General features: G+C 34.2%; 1 protein-coding gene across 1 annotated transcript in view; it reads left to right on the forward strand.

The window, feature by feature from the left end:
• The first annotated feature begins 3,289 nt into the window (after positions 1-3,289).
• Positions 3,290-27,911, forward strand: part of nAChRalpha3 (nicotinic Acetylcholine Receptor alpha3) — a 548,368-nt gene continuing 523,746 nt past the window's right edge. Inside the window, exon 1 of the mRNA XM_073977740.1 lies at positions 3,290-4,945. The gene's annotated coding sequence lies outside the window, so the exon portion shown is untranslated. The remainder of the gene's footprint in view (positions 4,946-27,911) is intronic.

Raw genomic sequence — 27,911 nt, forward strand, 5'->3', positions numbered from 1 at the left:
GCTTGGAACACCTTTGAACGTATAGGGCTGTCGAATGCTGCTTTATAATCGACGAAAAGATGGAAGGTGTCGATCTGCATTTCTTGGGTCTTTTCTAGTATTTGTCTCAAGTAAAATATCTGGTCAATGGTGGATTTGCCAGGTCTAAAGCCGCACTGATAGGGTCCAATAATTTCATTGACCATAGGCTTTAGTCTCTCACACAATATGCCAGATACTATCTTATATGCAATAGGGAGCAGACTTATGCCCCTATAATTGGAGCACACAGTCTTATCACCCTTCTTGTGGACTGGACATAGGATGCTCACGTTCCTATCGTCGGGTACGCGTTCTTCCTGCCAGATGGTGCTAACTAGCTGATGCATACACCTTAACAGCGTGTCGCCTCCGGTTTTGAACAGCTCGGCTGGTAGGCCATCTGCTCCTGCCGCCTTATTATTCTTCAGCCGGTTTATTGCTGTTTTAACCTCATCTTGGCTGGGCGGTATACATTCAATACCATCATCTGGGATTGGATCTGTGGTATCTTCGCCGTCTTCACTGCTATGGGATACCAAAAGTTTGGAAAAATGTTCTTTCCATATCCTGAGTACACTATCTGTATCAGTTACCAAATTACCTTGTTGATCTCTACAGGAGGATATTCCTGTACCAAAGCCATCAGTTTGATGCTGCACTCTTTGGTAGAATTTTCGGACTTCGTTCTGTCTCCTGTACATCTCCATTTGTTCACACTCCCTCTTTTCCATTTCTCTCTTTTTCCTGCGGAAAGGACGTTTCTCCTCTCTCCTTTTCTCCCGATACCTCTCTCGTGCGCTACGCGTTGCTACTGATTGTAAAGTAGCCCTATATGCCGCATTTTTTTCTTCGTTAGCAGCACGGCACTCCTGGTCATACCACGGATTCTTTGGTGGAGGTCTCTGGTATCCAAGTACTGATTTTGTGGCTGTTTGCATGGGGTGGGCAATATTTTGCCATTGTGCTGATATGTTATCGGGACGAGAAGCGCTATCATTAAGCAATTGGGTCAGTTGAGTGGAATATGCTGTGGCTATCTGTTGTGTTTGCAGCTTGGCGATGTCCAACTTTCGTGTTGTGTCTGTCCGTGCTTTATTTGCAACGTTTAGACGGGTACGTACCTTTGCTGCAACGAGGTAATGGTCCGAATCTATGTTTGCTCCTCGGAACGATCGTACATCCAACACGCTCGATGAATGTCTTCCATCTATCACAACGTGATCAATTTGATTTATTGTTCTTTGGTCTGGAGACAGCCAAGTGCCCTTATGAATATCGAGATGCTTAAATCTGGTACTGCTAACTACCATGTTTTTGCCGCTGCGAAGTCTATCAGCCTCATTCCATTGTCTGATGTTTCACTATGTAGACTGAATTTCCCAACTGTTTGTCCAAAGATATTCTCCTTTCCAATTTTGGCATTAAAATCGACTAGAACAATTTTAATGTCATGGGCAGGACAACGGTCATATGTTTCTTCTAAGCTCTCGTAAAATATATCTTTGGTCTGTTCGTCCTTGTCTTCGGTTGGGGCATGAGCGCAGATAAAGCTGATGTTGAAGAATTTTGCTTTAAATCGAATTGTAGCAAGTCTTTCATTCACTGGGGTGAAGCTGGAGACCAGATGTTTTAACCTCCGACCAACTACAAAACCGCAACCAAACTCATGCTTTGTGTCATGGCAGCTATAATACAGTGCGTCACCTTTAGGTGTTGTTGTGACATCTTTCCCAGTCCATCGTATTTCCTGTATGGCAGTAATATCGGCTTTGTACTTTCCAAGTACGTCTGCCAATGCGAAGACTGCACCTTCTCTATAAAGAGTGCGAACATTCCAGGTGCAGATTCGCAGATCATGGTCCTTAATACGTTTGCGGGGTTCGTCAACTTTAGAGGGGTTTGTTTTTCTTTTCTTTCGTTTTTTCATAGTAGGCTGTTTTTTTCTAGGGGAGGGTTACTAACCCGACGCCCAAACCCAAGTTTTTAACGTTCTTATGGGTGAACGCGCGGCACATGTTAGCTCACTACCTTTAACGGGTGTTAAAGGCAGTTCCCCAGGTGACACCACGGGGAGGTCAGTGTCCACTTGAGATGAAAGAGGGACCAAGATAAATCCTGGGCTTTGCCATGTTAAAACCGGTCAGGACCGTTCCTTGGTATCTTCCATCCCCTACGTCACCCAATCTGCCCTATCTGTTCAGACGCTCAAAATTTTGGAAGCCCCAATAAATATTTTTTTTTTTTTTTTTTTTTTTTTTTTTTTGGAAAAAAGTGTTTTACTCCATACATGCTGAGGGTATAACTCTGTCGGCGAAGCTGACTGATACTTTTTTACTTGTTCTATATATCTTGTATTTGACCACTTTTTGTAGCGCAGTTGGGACCAATTTAAAAGTCAGAATGTCCTCCTTAATATTGGTAATTTTTGTTGAAGTGCGCCCAAAAAAAGGGGGACATTCGTTATTCAAAAAAAAAAAAAAAAATATATATATATAAAATGGGATTTATTAGCGACTATTTTTATTAGCACACCTATGCCAACCATCGTTTTAAATGTGACCTTTTCTTTATTCCTTTGACAAGATTTATTTTTCGAATATTTCTACTAGAAGCAGAAATATTCACATAAGAATAGAAATTTGATAGACTTCTATCACTCTGGGATCCCCCCCCTCCCCCCCCCCATCAACACCCAAAGTTTCGTGACGGTCCGGTCCAACTTGAGACCTGTAGTGTTATTATACTCCCTGCTACATTATTCAAAGATTTACAAATATCCAACCTCATTCGAGTAGGGTATATAAAGTAGTTGACTAATGCTTCACTTATAACCCCGTTTGTATACAAAAATCATCAGATAATAGACAAACAGACACAGAGACAGACATCCCACTATGATGCTGCCACTTTTACTGTTGTTGTTTTTTGTTTTATTTTGCGATGTTGTAATGTTATCTGTGCGTGGGCTAACAGTGAAAGACACACCTACTCTTTCTCTGGAATGATAAGCACACAAAAGTCATTGATAGTTTCGCGTTTTTTTAACAGCAGCATTCCTCTATGCATTGCTCTCATGCCGCACACGAGTATTTCTTCTCGTAGAGAGTGTGAGAGTTCGAGTGTGTGTCTGTCGTGTCTGCGGTTTGTGTTACATTGCTCTGCTAATGATTTGTTATCCTTGAAAGTCATGTGATAACTGCTATTTTTCATTGGAAAAACGAAACGAACGAAGGTGGAACAAACTTTGTGCATACATTTGATGTGGTTTGAAATTAGTACAGAGTGCAGACGAGAGAACACAAATAAGGCGAAGGCGGCAACGATGTGCGAGACAATGTAACGAACGGGTCGTGTTCCTTTTGTTATGTGTGTCATGCGGCGGCATTGGCCAAGAGAAGATAACATGGCAGACTCGTTTGTTCATCTGTTCGTGGTTAGTTGTAAACTAGATTGCGACACATCGAGGCTGAAAGAGAGAGAGAGGGAGATTTAAATTGTGCGAGAGAGTGGATTTTGTATCCATCAATGGAGGAGAGTGCTTTGGTTTTATGTTGTGTTTTGTGACGAATTTTTCAGGCTAACTGCTATGCGATGCTGCATTGCATGATTTTAGTATGAAATAGGACTCATTTAAAGACGGTACGAAAAGGTGTTAACCGAAATAAACACACGTGCGCATCGCATCCTCTTCTTCTAAATCTCTAATGAAACAGTTTAGTGTTTGTTGTTATTGTTGGTCTAAATAATAATAATAATAATGTGATGATAATGATGATAATTATGGTGATGAAGCAAATAATTATGGCCATGATAATGATGATGGAATAGAAAAAAAGAATTAACCAAATTATGCCCAAAAAATTGTGGTAAAACAAATTAAATTTGGATAAGAAAAATAAAACACAAATTAATTTAAACACCAAATGTTTCCCACAAAGAGAAGCAGAAAATTTTAAAGAAAATTGTGAAATATAACACGAAGTGAAGGATAGTGTTAACAACAAAAGTTGAAAGTGATGTTAAATTAAAGAAAAAGTGGATTTCTTCTTCGAATAAAGGAATATAAAAACCCAAATAAAACATAAAATAAAATATTTAGTGGAATCTTAGTGTTATAAGGAATTTTGAAGTTTATCCTATAAAAATATTTAAACAAAAATTTTGGCAAAAAAAAAATTCAACTGTTATGCTGCAGTAGCAGCAGCAGCAATAGCATTGAATTGGCATTAGTGAAAATAACAACAAAAACAACAACGGCAGCAGGAACAGCAAAAAGAAGTAGTAGTTTTTTTTTCGTCCTACTGGTCCTTCGTTGTCAATGCCACCACCAGCACCAACAGCATCGTCGTCGCTGTCGTTGTCGTCGGTGCCAACGTTGCCGCTGCTCTACTAGTTCTCAACATCACATCCACATCGCATCGCATTTTTCGAAAGCTGCAAAAATAATTGTCTATGCGAAACATCATCTTATGTAAGAAGAACCAAATAGAAAATTGCGTTTTGTTTTTTGTGTGTCAAAGTCGATTTTCTTGTTTTTGTTGTTATCGTTGAATTTTTTTTGTTGGTCTTCTTGTATTTTTGTGTATGTGTGTTATGTGTTGAAAACGCCAAGAAGACAAAAGTAAAAGCAAATATCTGAAAAAAATATATAAAACACAAACGCAACTATAATAACAACAACAACAACACGTTCCGAAGAACACAAACGGACAACAACAACAATAATAATAACACTAGCCAATAACAACTTTAACAGGGAAAACCAAAAGAAAAAAAAAACAACAACAATCCTTTCACAAACGAAACGAATAAATAAAACAGAATACCAAGCAAACTGCAACAAAATAAAAACAACAACAGCTACAACTTTTCATGGATTTTAAAACTCTGCGCTCGGCTTGATGGAATAAAAACTGAATGAAATGTACGAAAATATGTGTAAGCAAAATAAAATAATATTTTTTAGTTAAATTCTTGGTCATGAATGAAGGACTGCTAGTTATATTTATTGAAATGGTCATTGAGAAATATAAATGTAATTAAAACATACTTTAATTGAAATATTTAAAGTTATACAATTGAAAAAAAATTGGTAGTTAATGGAAAAATTTAAACCTTATCGCTGTTACCCCAATATAGGTAGAATTCAAATTAAATGGTCTCAGACGACCATCCACAGTACTATCAAATCAAATTTTTGCAAATGCTGGATTTATGCAGCAAACGCAAAATAAACTAATTTGGAGAAATTAAAAATATTATTTTTACATTGAAAGTTAATGCCAAGAAGCTCCTCCTTGAAATTCAATCATCACTTTCAATTTTAAGTTAACCGGAACGCTATAAATCTGTTCGGTAAATCCAAACTATAACAAAAGAAGACTTATAATAATGGGGGTTAGTCTTATTGAGCTGTAAGGTCTATATTTGGTAGATGAAAATAAGAACTATTTATTTCATAGAAAAATGAAATAAATAGTTTTTATTTTCTTTTCCAAAATATTTTACCAAATATAGACCTAACAGCCCAATAAGACTAAGTCTTAAAAAATTGGACATAAAAATTATAAGTTATTGGGGTTCGAATAATAAATATTTTTTCTAATTTTTTAAAAATTCTCAGTACAACTTTTTAGAGTTGTGTCAAAGGAACTATATAGTTCACTACGCAGTTCCAATGGCCCACATTTTTTCTTTGAACAAACAGCGTATACTTACTATCACACGTTATATTTCATGTTATATTTCATTACGTTTTGGAGCTAGTGCAAGGAACTAGGGACTAGATTACCCAACTCTACAATTTTTCCTTTATACCAGTGTGAAACATTTGTTATTATACAAAAATAAATAAATAAAAAATTGCGATTTTCAACATTTGTTTTGTACTTTTATTTGGGAACTAGCCGGTCCGGTCCACGTTGCTGGCCCTTGGAACAGTTTTATGTTACCTTTTCTTAATTAAATTATATTTATCTTGCGTCGCAAAATAGTCGGGAACTGCAGGTGACTATAAATAACACATCTTCAGAAATGTTGGTGTCTATATGAAATTTTGGCTGTATGTTAACTGATGACTTGGGGCATGCATTTATTTCATCTGCTGGAATAGTATAACTGGCAGTGTTTGTCTGAAATCTAAACGTGAATTGCTCTTAAATCCTTTAAGAATCGTTCTAAAGCTTCTTGGGGATTTTTATGTGTCATCGTACATGCGTTCCAGATGATAACTTATATTTAATATTGCATGTGTGCAATTCAATCAAAAAAATGTCCAGTGGTAAACTAAGGGTGGACTGTGTTGTCCTTGTTCCTTCTTATAATGTATACCTGATAAAGCTATAGCTATCGATATGTTGCCTTCTAAACTGAAGACTTGCTTTCCAATAAGACTAAAGCTTCGTTATGCATAACATCTGGTATTTCCATTGATTTGTAACATATTTCAGAAATTGGGAGTGGTCGGGTCTTACGGCTAAAATATGTACCCAGGTTTGGGGAAACGGACACGTTCGTAATTTTATATAGCCTATTTCCACCAGGGGCCTTTCCTGTACATCATCTGAAAATGACATGGAAATCGGTTCAGAAGTTTTGGTGATATAACGTATTTAAAAAATGGTCATGCTCAAAGGGTTTTAAAAAAAAGGAGGGCATGGGGGAGGTAACCCATCCCCTCTGAAATTAAAAAAAATATATATAGCCTATTTTCACCACCGGTATTCCCTGTACATTCTCTCAAATTTTCAAGAAAATCGGTTCAGCCGTTTTTGAGTCTATACGGAACATACAAATATTCAAACATACTAACATACACACATTGTCTTTTATGTATAAGATAGCATTTTTAAAGAAATAGGGTATGTGGGAATTACCCGCCCTTCCGAAATTCAACAAAATTGCCTATTTTAACCGGGGGCCATACCTCTACATTCCCTGGCAATTTCAGAAAAATCGGTTCAGTAGTTTTTGTAGAAATTAGAAAAATTGAAAATTGAAAAAGTGGGCGCAAAAGTGGGCGTTGTCAAAATTTCGTTGCATAAAAACCCAAGTCGGGTTATGGCGCACATTTTACAGAAAGAATTGTCGAAATTGGTCCAGCCGTTCTCAACTGATGCCATTACCAGCGAACGACATTTGATTTTTATTTATATAGATTTATCTTAAAAACTTCGTCATTATTCGATTTGAAAATGGTTTAGCTGTTATTGTACCAGCTGGTCAATAAACTAACTAAATTGATAATCAAAAATCTATAGCATGGGAATTATATGAATGGGCATCCGGGACGAATAATCTACAAAATATTAAAGTGATATATTTTCACCAGAAGATGGCTATTTAAATACGAAGGAGGATTTAAATTTGAGATATTCGACGGCTAAGCCTATCGCGAGCACAAAAAACTTCATTCAGTAATACGCACTACCATACGGTACACAGTTTCTTAAAATCGCAAAATGAAGAAGTTTTTAAGATTTTTAAGATAACTTCTTAAGTAAAACATCAACACAAATTTTTATAAATGGAATTTTTTTTGCTTTTTGGTTTGTTATAAAGTAAAAATTTTATTGGCAAATTTTAAAAATTTAAGACAAAATAGAAATCATTGGAATCCCACTACCAAATAGTAATTTAAAACAAAAAATTTCAAGATTGAATCTTTTATAAAAAATTTGATTTTAAATTCTAAATCGCGAAAATTGCATCCAACGCCACTGTGCACAATTTTTTTCTATTTTCTATTAGATAACTGATAAAACAAAAAAAAATAAAAAAAAAGATTTTTTCAATTTGGACCATTATTAATTATTCTTTGTACATAGTTTTCATAGAATTTGACTTTTTCAAGGCGCGATATCTCTGGAACCTTTAGTCCAAAAAATCTGCAAATATACTAAAATGTTTTGCTGGCGAGCAGCACCACAGGAAAAAATTAAGGAAATCAAACATCTTGAAAAATAAATCCCCACATAAATACACCAAAGAAATTTAAAAAATGTCTGTAGCTTTTTATGTGTATAATAGTCCCACAAAATATATGAAGCTCGGATCTTTCGTTTTCGAGTTGCAAAAAAAATTTTCCAACCTATTACATTCTACCTGTTCTTTAAAATGGGTCAATAAAAGATTTTCGATTTTGTAAAATTTGCAACTGGTCATTACCCCTTAATATACACAATTTAATCATATGAACGTATGATAAGGCCTTCGAAATTGATAGATGGAGATATTATATTAAAACAAGTAAAATTGTATCAGTCGGCTTGGCCGACCGCCTCGGACCTAAAGAAAAGAAGTAACACACAACACTTTTGACATCTATATAATAAGATGTGCAACGTTTGGACCAAATCGGTTTCTCTCTTCGAGGGTTATCTTACGTACTACTCAGTTTAGTTTTTTTGGAGCTTAGGATTTTTTGTAGCTTTTGGGCAATTATCTCAAGAACTAAGGACTTGCACCATGAAAACACATGTACCGTCGTAATGAGGAAGGCGAATACAATTTGTAACAACAAAAACCAAAGGGATTTGAAGTCTAAATTTTGGACCGATTCGACTGATCCGTTCGAGAGTTATCGTGCACCGCACCCACTAAACATGGTGCCATAGGAGTATTTTTAAATGTTCGCACTCTTTTCTTATAAATATGGACTTTCGCCTGAAAAAACATGTACTGCCGTAATAAAGGCAACGACCACAAGTTGTTACAAAAAGAAGAAAAACGATTTGGGAGCAAGCCCTAAACTGCACTCTTCAAAAATTTTGTGTGGGAAGAACTCAAAGGAGAGGACCTATATAGTCCACATTCGAACTTGATATATTGCCCGTGGAGATATTACGATACGAAAAGTATGTACCAAATCGGTTACTCTCTTCAAGACATATCGTGCGCACAAATTTTCCGAACATTTTCGAACTTTTGTGGGGGAGGTACCGGATGGAGTGGAACGATATAAGCCATCTTCGAATTTAAACTAAGTTTGGACAAAATATTACGAATGCCAAATTTTGGACCGAATCGGTTGACCCGTTCGAGAGTTATCGTGTGCTCCAGCCAGCCAGACAGGCAGACAGACAGACAGACGGACGGACATGGCTCAATCGACTCCAAATTGTCTGAAACACATTTCGTTCATCGTATCAAAGTGTATATACCCTCCATAGCCTAAAGGCTGTGGGTATAAATATAGTGCAGAATGGCATGCATTCAAGATTACATCAAATGTGGCCCGTTACACAGTTTAAGCAAAATGAACTGTACAACTTGGCGTATGATTCATGTCATATGCCTCCAAGAAAAAATAAATATTACTAGGGAAGCAAAGATCACTCAGGTGGCGAAGTTAAACGTAAACCAGATCAAATTAAAAATAGGAATATGCCTTAAAATTAAAATTTATTTTTTTTTTCGTTTTGTGGGCCGCTCTAATATACATTTTAAACCGTTTTTCTAATTAAAAAAATATGAATATGATTCACCTACTTTTTTACATCAAATGTGGCCCAGCAAAATGAACTGTACAACTGGGCGTATGATTTATGTCATACGCCACCAAGAACATATGTATATGTATAAGATTTTTGGATCAAATTAAAAAAAAAACGGAATAGGCCTTAAAATTTATTTTTTTTTTTTTCGTTTTGTGGGCCGCACTAATATACATTTTAAGCCGTTTTTTTTTAATTTGTATCTTCTTAAATAAAAATCAAATGTCGTTCGTTGGTAATGGCATCAGTGGGGAACGGCTGGACCGATATAGATAATTGTTTTTGTGAAATATTTCTACAAAAAATACTGAACCGATATTTCTGAAATTGTCAGGGAATGCACAGGGATGGCCCCGGGTTAAAATGGGCTAAAAATGTTGTTGAATTTCGGAGGGGGCGGTGTACTTCCCCTATACTCTATTTCTTTAAAAATGCTATATCTTTATAAATGAAAATCAATTTCTTATTTTTGCCTTATTAAGGCGAAGGCCATTTATAGTGATATTTAATTAATTCTCTTTCGAGTTGAGCTGTTAGGCCTTTAGAGATACATTGAAAAATTAGGAGTCTACCGAAGTCCCACGCATCCAACCATTACACTACGTTTCACGGGTGGTAAATCCGATCTTCAGGTGTATTAGGATGTTGTTTTTGTGGCAGACGAAGGCAAAGCTTGGTAACTGGTATATATATCGAACTTCATTAGATAAATGTATATGCGAAATTATGTCAGTTAATTGAATTGAAAAAAAATAATTTCAGCATGAGCCAGGCTGGGATTCGAACCTGGGTCTCCGACAACTGAGTGTCAAGGTTGCCGGCGTCTTAGCGTTCTAAGCCACCATCAACTTGTCAAAACTTTAGTAGACAATAATTGATGATCAAAAAATAAAATCTTCTGATATAGAAGAGCAATTACTAATGATGTAGGAATAAAACTTACCATAGTATTTGTGAACATTGAAAAATGGGATTACCAAGCAGGACTATAGGAAAAGTTTGGAGTTTCAATTAACTGACATAATTTCGCATATACATTTATCTAATGAAGTTCGATATATATACCAGTTACCAAGCTTTGCCTTCGTCTGCCACAAAAACAACATCCTAATACACCTGAAGATCGGATTTACCACCCGTGAAACGTAGTGTAATGGTTGGACGCGTGGGACTTCGGTAGACTCCTAATTTTTCAATGTATCTCTAAAGGCCTAACAGCTCAACTCGAAAGAGAATTAATTGAAAATCAATTTCGTTCGTTGGTAATGGCATCAGTTGAGAACGGCAGGACCGATTTGGATAATTCTTTTTGTAAAATGTTCACCATAACCCGACATAGGTTTCAGACCACTCCATGTTATATCTTGAAAACTAATGAATACGTCCTCTATTTTCAAGACATTATTTTTCGAAAACTACTGAACATAATTTTATGCAATTTTCAGGAAATGTTCAGGTCCAAAATGCTATATATTTGTAGGTGGATTTCGGGAGCCTATTGTTTTATAATCTCTATATTTGATAAACTTAAGAATCCATCGGCTTGCAAAATAAAGTTCGAGGCAACGATGGCCCCCGATCCAGAAAAACGATATAATTACAAATTTCCTTAAATGGTGATATTCAACGGTCCATCAGCCATGAAAAACTAAAACATATAAATCTCAATAAGCGGGAGAGTTCCACCGTTTTTAAACATTTATAATTATATAGCTTTAGGATAAGGGCATGGACTATAACAAATCCTAAACAGCATCAATGGTCGGAAAAAATCTGTCAAGGTCCGTAATAGAAATAAAAGGTTACAGACAAAATCTGTGGATAAATTTAAATTATCAAGCATAAAGTCCTAAAAAGTTTTCCCTAAAACTAATTACGACTGGCCAGCAACGCGGACCGGGGTCTGCTAGTACATGCATTTTTTTCTTATATTTTTACATTCTACGTTATTATTAAAAGTTACTCGTTTTAATTATGTAGATTTTCTATCAAAATTTTATTTTTTACTTTTTTTTTTCAATGGATTAAATAAATAGTAATGATATAAAAAATACCAGAAAAATTCATTTACAAAGAATTTATTTTTAGGGAAGTTAGAAAACGAAATATGAATATGTTGTCTTTTTTTTTTTTGGTAAAACATTGTAGATACCATCAGCTATCATTCTTATTTTGGAAATTGTACATTTACCGCTTTCATTTTTTATAATTTCAATCACAAACAACGAATGCTTTGCCGATGTATTTTACGTTTTTAAAGCACTACATACACATCACAACTTCTTGAATTTAAGTTGGCATATTACTGTTGTAAATTGACAAAAATAATAGTGGATATTAAAAAATTGATATTTGCAATGCATTCACAATTGAATTTATCTCCATCCAGTTTTCGATTTTTGTCCACGGGCGGGGCCACTGGACTGAAAGAGTACACTTCCACAGCTATCTCCCACCGAACACAGAAAAATTTAATCCGATCGAAAATGTATATATGGGGATTTCTGAATGAAATCGGACACTTTTTCAAGATGAGGTTTTTGATTTCCTTTATTTTTTTGCTGTGGCGATGCTGCTGATTAATAAAACATTTTAGTATATTTTGAAATTTTTTTTTGACTAACGGTTCCAGAGATATCGCGCCTTGAAAAAGTCAAATTCTGTAAAAACTACATGCAAAGAAATACTCATAACTTCTTTAATATTGGTTCAAATGGGACCACCTTTTTTTTGATTTGTTTGTTTTTCTTTGTATTGTACGAAAACTACCTGGCCTAGGCAACACAACGTATTGCCATGTTATGTGTTGAAAAAAACAATTTCCAAAAATAATGGAATTTACCTGTGAACATTTTCGTCCAAGAGTGTATTGATCAAATTAAATCTTTGTATGTCGATAAAGGACCATCCTGTAGGACTATAAAAAACTGGTTTAATGAATTCAGCCGTAGTCGGCACTTGCCAAGAAACGAAGGTCATGAGTGTCACCCAAAATCGGTCGTTGTGCCAGAAAAAATATGCCGAGCATGAACGGGTAATGCGACATCGCCATGTTAAATACTAACAGCATTTTTTCCACCAACTAACATTTGATATTGCATAAACACATGGCCGCAAAAATGGATTTTTCTCGTTGGATCCAGCAAAATTGGACAATCGCTCAAAAAAGGTTCAAAAAAATTTAGCATAAAATCGATCGCGGTGCTTCAAACGACGTTTAATATGTCGTCACAGAAGACGAATCTAGGATCTATGCTTAGGAGCCTGAAACTAAGCAGGAATCGGCCGTTTGGTCTTCGAAAACGAGCCAAATCAATGAATCACTTCGAAGCAAAAGGTTGCCTGTTTCTTCAGAAAAACTGACCGTGTGGCGACTATACGGCTTGAGAAATATATGACGGTTAATTCTGAGTGTTACACTATAATTTGTTTGCCTGAAGTCTCCTGAGAAGTTCGAAATACGAAAAAGAGAAGACAAATCATTCTGCATCATGACAATGTGGGCTCTCACACATCGATTCAAACCAGCGCCGGTTTGACCGGACAAAACGTGGATTTGATGGGTCATCCGTCGTACAGGCAATGACTTCATTTGATTCCAGCACATCAAGAAAAACGATTTTTGTTGCCTGAGGATGCCGTTCAAAAACCATTTTTTGAAGGTGTCTCAATCCGAGTGCTTCGTCAATATGTTTGAGCGCACGAAAAACTGTATAAATCATGCTGGAGACTACTTAAGAAAACAATAAAATCGGTTTTGATGGTAAATATGCCAGACAGTTATCGTTCAGCCCTCGTTTATTCTGGTGTTTCTTCTGCATTTTGCTCTGACAAGCTAAAAATTGGGGGGTTTAAATGAAAGAGTTGTATCAGAAAAATACATTAGGGGTCATTTATTTATGGGCTTGCTCACATTTGTTACTTTTTAAAAAAATCGATATTTTGTGAAATATATCGATGCCGTTGTGAAATGTTGATAATACTTTCAAAATCCGAACTTTCAATGTAAACACAATTTAATTTTTTTGGGATGTACGAAATTTTGTACTACTTGATTACTCCGTTCTAAAGTTATCGTTTCTATGAGACACAAAAGCTGATACGGGCTGTCTTAAATTGGATTTATGCGTTGTAAAAAGCTAAAACTATTAAAACTATCTTCGAAAATTTTTCGATCAAATCTTTCGATTAAAGTCACCCCTTTTAAATGATGACCGTAGGAGCTTTTTAGAGCTTTCGATTACACTGTGCAACATTTTTGAGCCAATCGCGTGCAAACAACTTCTGTCCAGAATTTTATGAAAGTAGAGGACCAATAGGCAAAAACCATATTGGGGTTTTGTTTTCTTAGATCGGGTTCGGTTTTTATGGCCTCATCTAAACATGGTTAAAAATCGAATTTTTAAAACAAATCGGGGCTGTATCTCTTAAACCAATACGAATCTTGTTTTGACATCTGCAGAAAACTTGTAGATAAGGGCAAGAAGAAAATATTTGGAGGAATAGTGAACTCGAAAAACTGCATTTATTGCCTCAAATTTTATAATATATCTAAAAATTCTATAATTTGTGTATATTTCGCAGCGTATCTCCCAAAATGTTAAATTCTTCTTAATGTTACCTTTGGGAAAATATTCTCTGGAATACACAACTCTTCAGAACATTATATTGTTGTAAAATTCCTCTATCGCCCTGTTTGTAGCAACTTTTTCAACAACAATTTGGTAAATATTTCAATAATTCATTGAAATCCCCAACATGAGAATAAACAGGCTGTGTGAACATTGTTTGAAATAAGTTTTGTAAAAGGTATGTTATTAAATACCCCTTTAACAACGTGAAATAACAATTTTAGAGTTTCAGAATGTTCTGAAGAATTGATGGTCACATTATTTGGAAAATTTTTAGAGTGGTTATTTGTTTCAACTTCCAACAGTTTAGTTGTTACTGACCAGAATTTCAGAAATTATGTTAACTTTTATATATTTTAACGAGTTTGATGCGCTAGATGCAGCTTTTCCTAGTTTATGTGTTTGACACATAAGTTCTACTACTTTAGGGCTACAATATTGCTGAAGGCTGCAATATTATTAGTTTCGGAGATAAAGGTCCGATCACTGGAAAAAAGGGTAATTTTAGGTCGGTTTAGATGAGGCCATAAAATCTAAACCCGATCTAAGAACACAAAACCCAATTAAGGGTTTGCAGTCTCAATATGTAGTTTCATAAAATGCCCATTAGAAGTTGTTTGCATTTCCAGTGTTGCACAGTGTTATTATACCAAGAAAAATGGACATACATATCTGCGAAAAACATTCTATGTTTTTAAACAGGATCACAAGGACAACGTTGTCCTAGTCTCGTCTATCGGCCCTTAATAATTTAATTTTTTTTCTACATTTCTTTCTATAAAAAGTTGAGAATATACATATGTATTTCTCACTCCAAATCGGAATTATTCTTCTTTATTTTTTATACAAATTTTAAAATCATATATGTATGTATATTGTTTGAATATGGCAATTCTTCAAAATTTATTCCCACTTTCCTGTATTGCCAGACCCTATTGCAGCTTTGTACAAACAAAAGTGTTAATTTCAATTTATATTTATAGTTAATTGATAATCGAATTAAAATCGATTAAATATTCATTATTTTCATTGAAGTAATCCAAACGCAAATAATTCCAACCACACATGCCGAATGTTGGTTGGGAAATGATGGCAAAAGTAACTCTTCAACATAACAAATTATATTTTAATTGTTCACTGTAAGAGGTCACAAATAACAACAATATCAACAATAACATCATTAATAATACAATATAATTTAATACAAAATTTTTGAGCATCATCATAAACATCGTCGTCGCCTGCATCAGTAATGTCGGACAAATAATTCAAATATTTGCCATGAATAACATCGACGACGGCGACGACAACAACAACAGCACCAAAAAACAAACAACGAAACAAATAACAACTACAACTATTTTTACACACCAATTAAAGTACCAGCAAAATGACAATTGTGCGGTTTCAATACATTTCTGATTATTATTTTTGCTGATTTTAGTGTAAATCATTTGGGTTGGTAACTTTGTTGGTCGTTTGTGTGTGTGTGTGCATGGGAATTTGTTGTAGTGTGGCTGAGTGTGTGTTGGAATGCGTTTATATTTAATGGTGTTTATTTGACTGGCTGTACAAGGGAGATTGTCATGAAATTATTTTGGTACAAGAGTTTGTAACACCTTAAAATAGTGGTTGGTCCTAATAAATTAATAGGAAGGAATTAAAAAAATCCACGTGGTCTGATGGTCCATGAAAAATTATTCTTTACAAAATCCACGTGGTCTGATGGTCCATGAAAAAATATTCTTTAAAAAATCCACGTGGTCTGATGGTCCATGAAAAAATATTCTTTAAAAAATCCACGTGGTCTGATGGTCCATGAAAAAATATTCTTTAAAAAATCCACGTGGTCTGATGGTCCATGAAAAAATATTCTTTAAAAAATCCACGTGTTGTGATGGTCCGTGAAAAAATATTCTTTAACAAATCCACGTGGGCTGATGGTCCATGAAAAAATATTCTTTAAAAAATCCACGTGGGCTGATGGTCCATGAAAAAATATTCTTTAAAAAATCCACGTGGTCTGATGGTCCATGAAAAAATATTCTTTAAAAAATCCACGTGGTCTGATGGTCCATGAAAAAATATTCTTTAAAAAATCCACGTGGTCTGATGGTCCATGAAAAAATATTCTTTAAAAAATCCACGTGGTCTGATGGTCCATGAACAAATATTCTTTAAAAAATCCACGTGGTCTGATGGTCCATGAAAAAATATTCTTTAAAAAATCCACGTGGTCTGATGGTCCATGAAAAAATATTCTTTAAAAAATCCACGTGTTGTGATGGACCATGAAAAAATATTCTTTAATAAACCACGTGTTGTGATGGTCCATGAAAAAATATTCTTTAAAAAATCCACGTGTTGTGATGGTCCATGAAAAAATATTCTTTAAAAAATCCACGTGTTGTGATGGTCCATGAAAAAATATTCTTTAAAAAATCCACATGTTGTGATGGTCCATGAAAAAATATTCTTTAAAAAATCCACGTGGTCTGATGGTCCATGAAAATATATTCTTTAAAAAATCCACGTGGTGATATGTGATATGTTAAGGGCCTATCTCGCATATCCTTTATTTTCTGTCTTTTACTTTGATGTTTTATTTCAAAATAAATATACATCACCAATGTGCGTTTGTCCAGGTCTGGTGAGTAAACATGCGACTCTGTGCGTGTGTGTGTTTGTCTGTCACTAATATTATTTACGTACTTTGTTGTAAAGCTATACGAGTATCCGTATGTTTGTGTGTTGAACTTATCGACGATATTCACATGACACAATTTTGGCTTAACGCTGATTTGTTGTTTATGTGGTTTGGCCATGAAGCACCATCTCGGCAATCCAACTTTTAGCCATGGCCAATTTTAGTTGAACATCAAAAAAATAAAAATTGCAAAGTTGTTGTTGTATTTGTTGTTACACATGATGGTTGTTACTATTATTTTTTGTTGTTGATGCTATTTTCATTTCTAATTTTTTGCTCTCGTTTTCGTTATTGAAAAATTATACAAGAAATACAAGTTTGTGTTTTTGGTTTGATTTAGGAAAAAAATGTTGAATATTATTGGGATAAAAGTGCAATTAGTGAATGTATTTTGATAAAAGTTATTTTTTATTGATATTGGAAATTTAAAGATAATATAAATGGATATTGGAAAAGTTGCCAATAATCGAGTGTTTTTGACGTGATAATATCAAAGTAATTCTGAAAAATCGAAATTAAATATTAAAAATGAAATGAAAAATAAAGTGCGTGGTTTTCAAAAATCGTTAAGTTACTATAGAAATTCTTTAGAAAAAACTTATGAGAATATTTTTGTATTTTTGTTAACAATGATGATTTTCAAATCTTATCTTATTTAGCATTTGATGACTTTCTAATCTGATTCTGCGAAATATTCTTTATATTTCTCTCTTCAAGGAAAAATGATTTATTTTTTAATCCTGCCAACATGATAAGGCAATTTATCAACCTGTCCTCTATGGCGAATATCCTTGATTTCAACATTGTAAAGCCTATTGCCGAGTTACAAATCATCACTGTTCAACTTGGCTTAAACAACAATTTACATAAAAATGTATTTTCTTCTTTTAAGAAAGCGGTGGGAGAGGGAGCGGGAGACGAAACAAATGGAAACAGATGTCCTTTACTTACTTTACTCTCATTCGTGTTAACCACCACCACAACCACCACTAGTCGGCCTATTGTCTTTTTCCTTGTACTCTTGAATTTTGCCAAACAATAAAAAGTGATGATGTTGTTGTCGTTGTTGCTGTTAAATTATAATAATCTCTGGGCCACAAACAAGTTTCATGCTCGCCAAGCATAAATTAAATGCAAAATAAACCAGTCAACTCAAATCGTCTTCCTTTTGACATGCATATATTTTGCGCGTACATATAAGAGATGATGGGTAGATGAGATACTTTTTTCTAAGGAAGGAGGAGGACGAGGTGGCTTTGAACTAAAACAACTTCCTTGACGTAATTGAGCCAAGCAGCCTCAAAGACATAATGAACACATTATTATAATTTAAAGAAGTGAAGTGGATTTTTTTGCATGAAAAGAGAAACAAAATTAAATCAAATGCTTTTACTGGGGTTGTCCACTGCATGATGAGTTGTTAAAGAATATTTTTTCAATGAACAACAAACCAACAATCATTGAATAAAAAAAATTTCCGCGGACCACAAAACGTGGATTTGTTCATAATTGTTTTTTCAACAGATCGCCAAACGTGGAGTTTTCAAAAAAAAATATTTTTTTTCAACAGACCACCAAAAGTGGATTTTTTAAAGAATAATTTTTCATGGACCACCAGAACACGTGGATTATTAAAAGAATGTATCATCACAACACGTGGATTTTTTAAAGAATATTTTTTCATGGACCATCAAACACCAGGATTTTTTAAGGAATATTTTTTCACCAGGATTCTTCAAAGAATATTTTTTCATGGACCATCACCAGCCCATCATTTTTTAAAGAATATTTTTTAATGGACACAAGGATTTTTTAGAGAATATTTTTATGGACCAATAGAATACAAGACGTGGATTTTTTAAAGAATATTTTTTCATGGACCATCACAACACGTGGATTTTTTAAAGAATATTTTTTCATGGACCATCACAACACGTGGATTTTTTAAAGAATATTTTTTCATGGACCATCACAACACGTGGATTTTTTAAAGAATATTTTTTCATGGACCATCACAACACGTGGATTTTTTAAAGAATATTTTTTCATGGACCATCACAACACGTGGATTTTTTAAAGAATATTTTTTCATGGACCATCACAACACGTGGATTTTTTAAAGAATATTTTTTCATGGACCATCACAACACGTGGATTTTTTAAAGAATATTTTTTCATGGACCATCACAACACGTGGATTTTTTAAAGAATATTTTTTCATGGACCATCACAACACGTGGATTTTTTAAAGAATATTTTTTCATGGACCATCACAACACGTGGATTTTTTAAAGAATATTTTTTCATGGACCATCACAACACGTGGGTTTTTTAAAGAATATTTTTTCATGGACCATCACAACACGTGGGTTTTTTAAAGAATATTTTTTCATGGACCATCACAACACGTGGATTTTTTAAAGAATATTTTTTCATGGGCCATCACATCACGTGGATTTTTTAAAGAATATTTTTTCATGGACCATCACAACACGTGGATTTTTTAAAGAATATTTTTTCATGGATCATCACATCACGTGGATTTCTTAAAGAATATTTTTTCATGGACCATCACAACACGTGGATTTTTTAAAGAATATTTTTTCATGGACCATCACAACACGTGGATTTTTTAAAGAATATTTTTTCATGGGCCATCACATCACGTGGATTTCTTAAAGAATATTTTTTCATGGATCATCACAACACGTGGATTTTTTAAAGAATATTTTTTCATGGATCATCACAACACGTGGATTTTTTAAAGAATATTTTTTCATGGATCATCACAACACGTGGATTTTTTAAAGAATATTTTTTCATGGATCATCACAACACGTGGATTTTTTAAAGAATATTTTTTCATGGATCATCACAACACGTGGATTTTTTAAAGAATATTTTTTCATGGATCATCACAACACGTGGATTTTTTAAAGAATATTTTTTCATGGATCATCACAACACGTGGATTTTTTAAAGAATATTTTTTCATGGATCATCACAACACGTGGATTTTTTAAAGAATATTTTTTCATGGATCATCACAACACGTGGATTTTTTAAAGAATATTTTTTCATGGATCATCACAACACGTGGATTTTTTAAAGAATATTTTTTAGGGACCATCACAATACGTGGATTTTTTAAAGAATATTTTTTCATGGATCATCACAACACGTGGATATTTTAAAGAATATTTTTTCATGGACCATCACAACACGTGGATTTTTTAAAGAATATTTTTTCATGGACCATAACAACACGTGAATTTTTTAAAGAATATTTTTTCATGGACCATTATAACACCTGGATTTTTTAAAGAATATTTTTTCATGGACCATCACAGCACGTGGATTTTTTAAAGAATATTTTTTCATGGACCATCACAACACGTGGATTTTTTAAAGAATATTTTTTAATCAGAAAAAATTGCATGGGAATGTATTTTCAACTAAAGACGAGAAGAATCACTGCATTGGCAAAATTAAGATTAAATTTGTTAATCCAACCTAATCCCCTTGATGGTGGTAAAATAAATTGTAACCCTATGTCAATGTGTGTGTTTTTGTAGTAAACGAACTTTACGGGCCATAATAAAACACGGTTCATAGAAAACCCAATGGTGACATAATATTTGTGTGTGTGTTTAATAATAAAGTAATTAATCATTCTTAAAGGGACCAAATATCCCAAGTGGCCGACTATATGCTTCCTTTACCTCCATTAAGGGTAGGGACAATTTTGTTAAATCTTTAAATTTTTCAACAAAGCCATTGGTTATTGAAGGTTTGTCTAGAGGAAGTGAAATTGAAAGTAAACTTTATAGCCCATAGACATCGCTTAGATTGCGAAACTTGGTCAGCCTGTATGTGTAAGTGTTAGCTAGTCTCCTGACCAGGCGACTGCCTAATTTATGTCCTCCAATACACATTTCTGCGAAATGTGTGTACATTAATCAAATGTAGTTTGGGACTTTATCACATTTATTGGTTCTGCCACCATTGAATATATAGGTCTTTTCCTTGCCTTTATTATTTTATTGGGGTTATGTCTTTGTGTACATTAATTGTTATGTTCGTGTTAGATACATGTTAAGTCATTTATCATATTCGATTTTTTCTGGTCATACTATCGATGTATACATGAATATTATTATCATGTTATGAATTATTGCTACGTACGAAAAAAAATGTAACAAAAATTTTACGGTTGGAATTTATGAAACGGAAGTCGTATATTTTAGCATTAGAGACGGTGATTATTCATTTGTTAAACAATTGTTCACATAGAAAATTGAAATTTTAAACCGAACTTAAAAATATCAAATATTAAATTTGAGAGAAGCTTTAGAATTTATTCGTGTACGGAACTAGTCTATGATTATTTGAATGTTAGTAGGGTAGCTTTCCGCCGTTTTATTTTAAAGATTCCAGTTTCATTTTAAATCAATAGATTAGTTTCAACAGTATTTGTCTACCAATTGAAATAATTATTATCAAATCTTTTTTGCATGGAGCCTCTTTGTCATTAGTAGATGACATTACTTCCATCACTTGTGGAGGACACCAAATATATTGGTAATTATAATAGATATCTTTATAAATCTTGCTGACCATAACATAAATTACTTACTTTGGATGACCACAATCCATATGTTAATAATTTATGAAGTTCTGCCTCGATGTTTGTTAAAAAAGCCAATGATTTTTTCAATGCTGAATCATGCATATCAGGAAATAAGGGCGTATGATTGATGAAACAATAAGAAACTTATCATTAGAAATCATACGCCTCCAAGTGCGACAGTAGGTTTTTTTTCATTACAAAAAATCACCCACTGTACAGATAGACAAAAAACATTTGTTATGTTGACAAGGAATTAGGTCGTGTACGGTACCATAACATCATCAATCAAACATCTTGTCTTGGAATTAAGGATAAAGAAAGTCAATTTGACATTTAGGACTTACCGGCATAATTATTTTCATAATGTCGATTTTTTTAATTTTTTTTTTTGAGGTTAAGAAATAAGTGTGTGTTTGGTTATGACTTATTCAACAGCAGAATGTTGAGACTTCGCTATTAAGCAATTGTATATAAAATAAAAAATTATGATTACATTTCCTCTTAGCAGATCAGACTGCTTTTTTGTAGAAGAACAAAATGCCTTCTTATGTAAATCGTTATCTTTTTTTTTAAATGTCGTTTTTTGAAAATGTTCGTTTTCCCAACTGATAATACTCCCTTCAAAAGAGCTCATGTGGGGCGTCACCGTTGTTCTTTCCAAAACATGGAACAATATTTACAATTTTCCGAATTGAACTTTTGTATCCACTGGCAATACACAATATTAAATTACAGCAATCTTAGTTCGAAAATTTTGCAAAAAAGAAAAACCATCGAAATACATAAAATTAATCAATAACGGCAAAACTAAAACCGGGTATCCTGCAATTCGATAGTTTCTTGAGAGTAAGTTTTCTATCTTCTTGGAACACAAAATTCTAATATCCGGTAGGAAAATGTGACTAAGATCATCAACAAATCTTAAATAGGGGCTACCCTTATAAGGGGCTATACCAAAACGTGGACTTCTACTGTAAGTGTAAAAATGCTTTGTACCTTTAGCATAGACTAAATACCACAGGTCAGGTATTCCAGTGGAAAAATGTGGCTAAAACTTCCAAAATAACGAAAATATGTTGCACCGTTCTATGGGAGCTGTATGAAACTTTGACCTGTACCCACAAATTTCTAGTTGAAAATGTTATGCCCCAACGAAAGCTGAATACCAAATTTCAGCCATTTCGTTGGGATATTGAAGTCAAACCTTTGAAAATACCCAAAATTCATAGGTACCGTTCTATGGGGGCTATTTGACGACTTGGGCCTTAACTGACAAATTTGAAGTTGGAAAGTTTCATAACCTAAACGATTACTAAATGCCAAGTTTCAGCCATTTCAATGGAATATTGAGGCTACAGCCTTCAAAATACCGAAAATCGAGAGGTACCGTTCTATGGGGGCTATATGAAGACGTCTACCTATACTAAACACCTGCATGGATACAACGTAATATATCAGTTCCGACATTTTTCAACATTGAGTGAGTATGGATATGTAGAATGTAGTTTCAGTTACAAGTTGATACTGATACTTTTTCAAACAGGTATGATATGGGTTGGTATAGACAGAAAAAAGGAACATATTTGTTTATATCTGGTTTGTACAAACTGATATAAATGGATATTGGTGTGATACAATAAGTACTTATTGTATGTAGCCCCAACAAAATAGGAGTTGAAATAGAAAAATTCCCAAAGAGCTGAATTTTGGCGAAGATGTAGGATTTGTCATTACAAATAAGGTCCTAAAATTCTCTGTCGGTCCCATGGGTGCAAAGAAACTTATTCATGATCAGACGTCATATTTTTATTTTTGTTTTTTGATATATCTCAAAATCGGTGAGCCTTACCAAAAAGTGGCTAAAGCAAAAGGCAAAGACCGTACCATTCTCTATTAAATTTCGCGTTCCTAAAAGTCACATAATAATGATATGCACATATAAAGCACCTATAACATATTTGACCCGAAAGTCAGAATACAAAATCTGGTTATACCTGGTTCTGTGAAAATCACTTTAATGTCCGAAGTATGTAGGTGGATAATACTTTGGTGTTGTAGTTCCATTCAGCATGGACCAACATCTACCTTACAAAGTAACGTGTCGTTTTAAGGCCTTTTGAAGGTATTATTCCCATTTTACAACCATTTGTAATATACCATGGCATTTGAATGTATTTAGGTAAAATGAAGTGTTTTAGCTCGATTCACCGATGGATTTTTAAAAATAACAATTTAAAGTAAAAAAATCGGAAAAAATCGTTGAAGGAAGCGAGTTTTCTTATGTTAATTTCCAATTAGTGGTTTTACAACACAATGTACAGCTTAATGTCCAAAGGAGAAGTTAAAGAATACACTTCAGAGTTGAAGTTTGTAATGTATGATTTTTTAATATATTCTCTGTATTTACCTCAAACGGACTGACATTTTAAGACTGAAAAATGGGGGTTTTTTGAATTTTTGCTATAATAGGGACGCGCAGCTGGATTTATCTAAAAGCATATTATTTGATTGTAGTACTCGCGATTTCGCATTTTTTTAATGTATAACATGAGCGTGTAGCCTTCATAGGATCACAGTAATTTGTGCCCAAACCCGAAATTTTTGTGCGTAAATTTTTCTAAAAACCTGTTTTTTTTTGGTTCAAAATTTACAAACGTCATTCGATTTCCGTGGAAACCCGCGTAAATTTAGTTTTTTTTACGTTCTGAATCTAATAAGCCACTGCGCGTCTAAATCCATCCACTAAATCGGCGGATATGATATCCCTCAAATTTCGAGACATAATTGATTTTTTCTAAAAATTAAGTGCAATGCTACATCCACTGTTCTTCATGGAGCGCAATGAAACGACATTGTTTAAAGGTTATAATCGAAATCGGATGCGCATAAAATGTATAACAGCTTACTTTACTAAGCCGATTTTTTATATTTTTTTCTAATTATCGTAATTAAAATGGTCATACCTTTTGCGCGCAACGTTAAAAGTTGGTAACGAAAACAGATTTGGAATGAAGAGTTTTTCTTAATCTATGTACCAAAAATCATTGATGTAGCATCAAAATGGTTTTCTGATTTTTTTTAAATGGAAAATACGATTTTAGGCATCTTTCCTGATATGTCAACGTTTTTGTATAGGCCCATACAAATCGAAGCGTCACTTTAAGAAATGTTGATTGTGTTAGTCCTATTTGACCACCAATTCAGTTATTTTGTGTTTCTACAAAAATTGTTTATATAGGTCCACGCCCCGTATAACGGTACCACCATGTTTCACGTTTTATCAATATTTTCAAAAAAATTGGCCGTAATTTGGCATTAAAAAACTTCTCCACCAAATATGCAAGTGCTAACAAAACAAATATACCATAGACATATATTTTATGGTAAAAATTGTATTTCAATTATATTTTAAATCTAGTTATAAAAAAACCACAAAAACGCTTCAACAATTGGTTTGAGCGCGTGAAAAAGTGTATATATCAAACTGGAGAATTCTTTGTTTGGAATGTAATAAAACTATTTTTTATGATATCCGCGTTTTCATTATTAGGCCGGAAACTTTTCTAGTAGCCCTCGTACGTTCCACTCGCTGAAACCAGAAAAAACATTCAAATTGGTGCGTTCAGTTGTAACTGTTCATGTCTTTAACATATTTATCCCGTAAATAAAAAATTGTGGAAAAATGTTATTTTTTATGAAATTTTGCTTAGAAGTTATTCACACAAGCCTTTTACACCTATAGTATCTGTTGGTATCTGTAGTATTTGGAAAATATCTGTTGTACAACAGATACTTGAGAACAAAAAAACAAATAAAGTTCTAACTCGTTCATATACAACACAGAACTGTTTCTAACAGTTATGTTATTGTGAGTATACACAACCCAAACAATATCATAACTGTTACACTCATTCTCACATTTATATCATATTATATCTGTTATGTATATGATATATCTGTTTTGTTGATACAAACAGTTATACCATTGCACGTGTTTAACCTATACCGACAAATTTCAGGTGGAAAGTTTTTAACCCACACAAAGACCAAATACTACGATTCAGCCATTTCTGTGAGGCTAAAACTTTCAAAATTCGGAAAATTTGGAAGTACCGTTCTATGGGGGCCGTATCCAAACGTAGATTGATATACAACGTCTTCAATATTAAACATCTTAGGAGTAATAGGGTGCCACCGTGGTGCAATGGTAAGCACACCCGCCTTGCACGCTGAAGGTTGTGGGTTCGATTTCCAGGCCAGGCAACATCAACAAATTAAAGGTAATATTGGCGACATTTTCTGAGTATTTCAGCCATGTAAAACTTCTCTTAAAGTGGTGTCTTAAGACACGCCGTTCGAACTCGGCAATAAACAGTAAGTCCCATATCATTGATATGAATCGAGGTGCACTCATTGATAAGGGAGAAGCCTCCCTTGTCCCGTATGGGATGTTTGTGGAACAATTATATAGGAGTAATATAAACATCTGTACCAAAGTGTAAAGCTCTTTCTTAAATATGCGAGCTGTACCTTGATTTCAACAGACAGACTCACTGACAGACTGACATGTTTATATAGAATAAAAATCTTATACTGATCAATAATCTCTTGGACCAACTTTAAATGGAAGGTGCTTCCACCTGGGACGTTTTTGCGGCTTCTGAAAATTCAATTTTTATAAATGAGAAAAATAAAAAGAATCGCCAGAACGCTTTTTAAATAAATCGCATTCATATGTTTAGGTTTTAACGATTTTGCTTAGAAACCGCAATTCCGATCGATATGAGATTAGAGATTATGCTCTTGAAGGGAGTGGGCGAATCGGTCCATACTTTGCACATCGTGAAATTTCTATCAGACATAGATGAGGTTCCAATATGTCCTATATCGGTCCACTCCACGAAAAAGTTGAGTTTAGGACGTGCTCTCGAATCGCTTCGATTTTTCTTGTAACCACTTGTATTCACTGCCCTCCACACGACGTTATAAGTTTCATCAGGGGCAAGTCCATACTTCCTGAGAAAATACCCTGTGACACCATGTGTAGTGGTTGGGCACAAGATAACTCTCGAACGGATCTGCCGATGTAGTCCAAATTATGGGATTCGTAATATTTTGTACAAACTTAGTTTAAGTTCAAAGATAAGCCATATCAGTCTAGTCCTTTAGGTACTTCACCACAAAAGTTCAAAACTGTTCGGAAAAATTGTGCACAAGATAACTCTTGAAGGGGGTGACCGATTTGGTACACACAGATCCTAATATCTCTACCAGATATAGATCAGGTTCGAATATGGACTATATTTGTCCACTCCTTCGGGTTACTTTCACACTAAATTTCTGATAAGTTTACTGTAAGACCTGCTCTCGGATTAGTTTGATTTTTGTTAAAGCAATTTACATTCGCTGATTCAAATGCGACGGTAAAAGTTTTTTTCAAGGGCAAGTCCATAATTGTTGGGAAAACAGCCCGTAAGGTGTAGAAACCCCCTATATCACCATATGTAGTGGCTGGAGTGCACGAAAACTCCCGAACTGATCAAGCGATTTGGACTAAAATTTGGCCTTCGTCATAGTTTCAGTTCGAAGATGGGCAATACCGGGCCATAACTTCCAGTACTTCCCCCAATATTTAAAAAAATGTCAATAAAATGGTATACACGATATCTCTTGAACGGGGCACCCAATTTGGTCCAAACTTTGGATCTCCTAATATTTTGTCTAAATTTAGTTTGTCTCGGCACGTATAGGTCCTCTTCTTAGGGTACCTCCCCCACAAAAGTTCAACATTTGTGTCTAAGTGCAATTTAAGGTCTGTTCGAAGATCCTTTGAAAATGTATAACGATGCTGTTCGTTGTGGTCCTGTTTACAGCGATATTATGCTTTCGTGGACAAGTCCGTGCTTCCTGGCATACTGGTCCAAAAGGTATACGATGACCTACTGAAATAACTAGTGGTCCACTTCCAAAATAGACAAAATTCAGAAAGACTATAAATACATTCGATTTGTCCGTAGATAGAAGTTTTAATTCACATAGGCTGAGGGTATAACTCTGCCTGCAAAGTCAACTGATACTTTTTTACTTGTTTTTTTTTTAAATTTTTTTTACTTGTTTCCGCTAACTTTTGGACGAAAAAAGATATTTTCATATTTGTAGCTTTCCGGTGTATCAAAATTGTTTTTATATCTTGCAACAAAACATAAGAGTTTTTGCATTTTTATATCTTCCTATACTCCTAAGAAAATTCAAAATTCAATATATAAACTATAAAAAATAAAAATATTATACATTTTATTTTATTTATTTAATATTTTTATACCCTCAGCCTTTAGGCTAAAGAGGGTATTTACACTTTGATACGACAAAAAATGTGCCGTTTCAGACAATTTTGAGTAGATCTAGCAATGTCCGTCTGTCTGTCTGTC

This window comes from Musca autumnalis, unplaced genomic scaffold (assembly GCF_047663935.1).
Source record: "Musca autumnalis isolate F117 unplaced genomic scaffold, ASM4766393v1 scaffold_3, whole genome shotgun sequence".
In the NCBI taxonomy this organism is placed as follows: Eukaryota; Metazoa; Arthropoda; class Insecta; order Diptera; family Muscidae; genus Musca; species Musca autumnalis.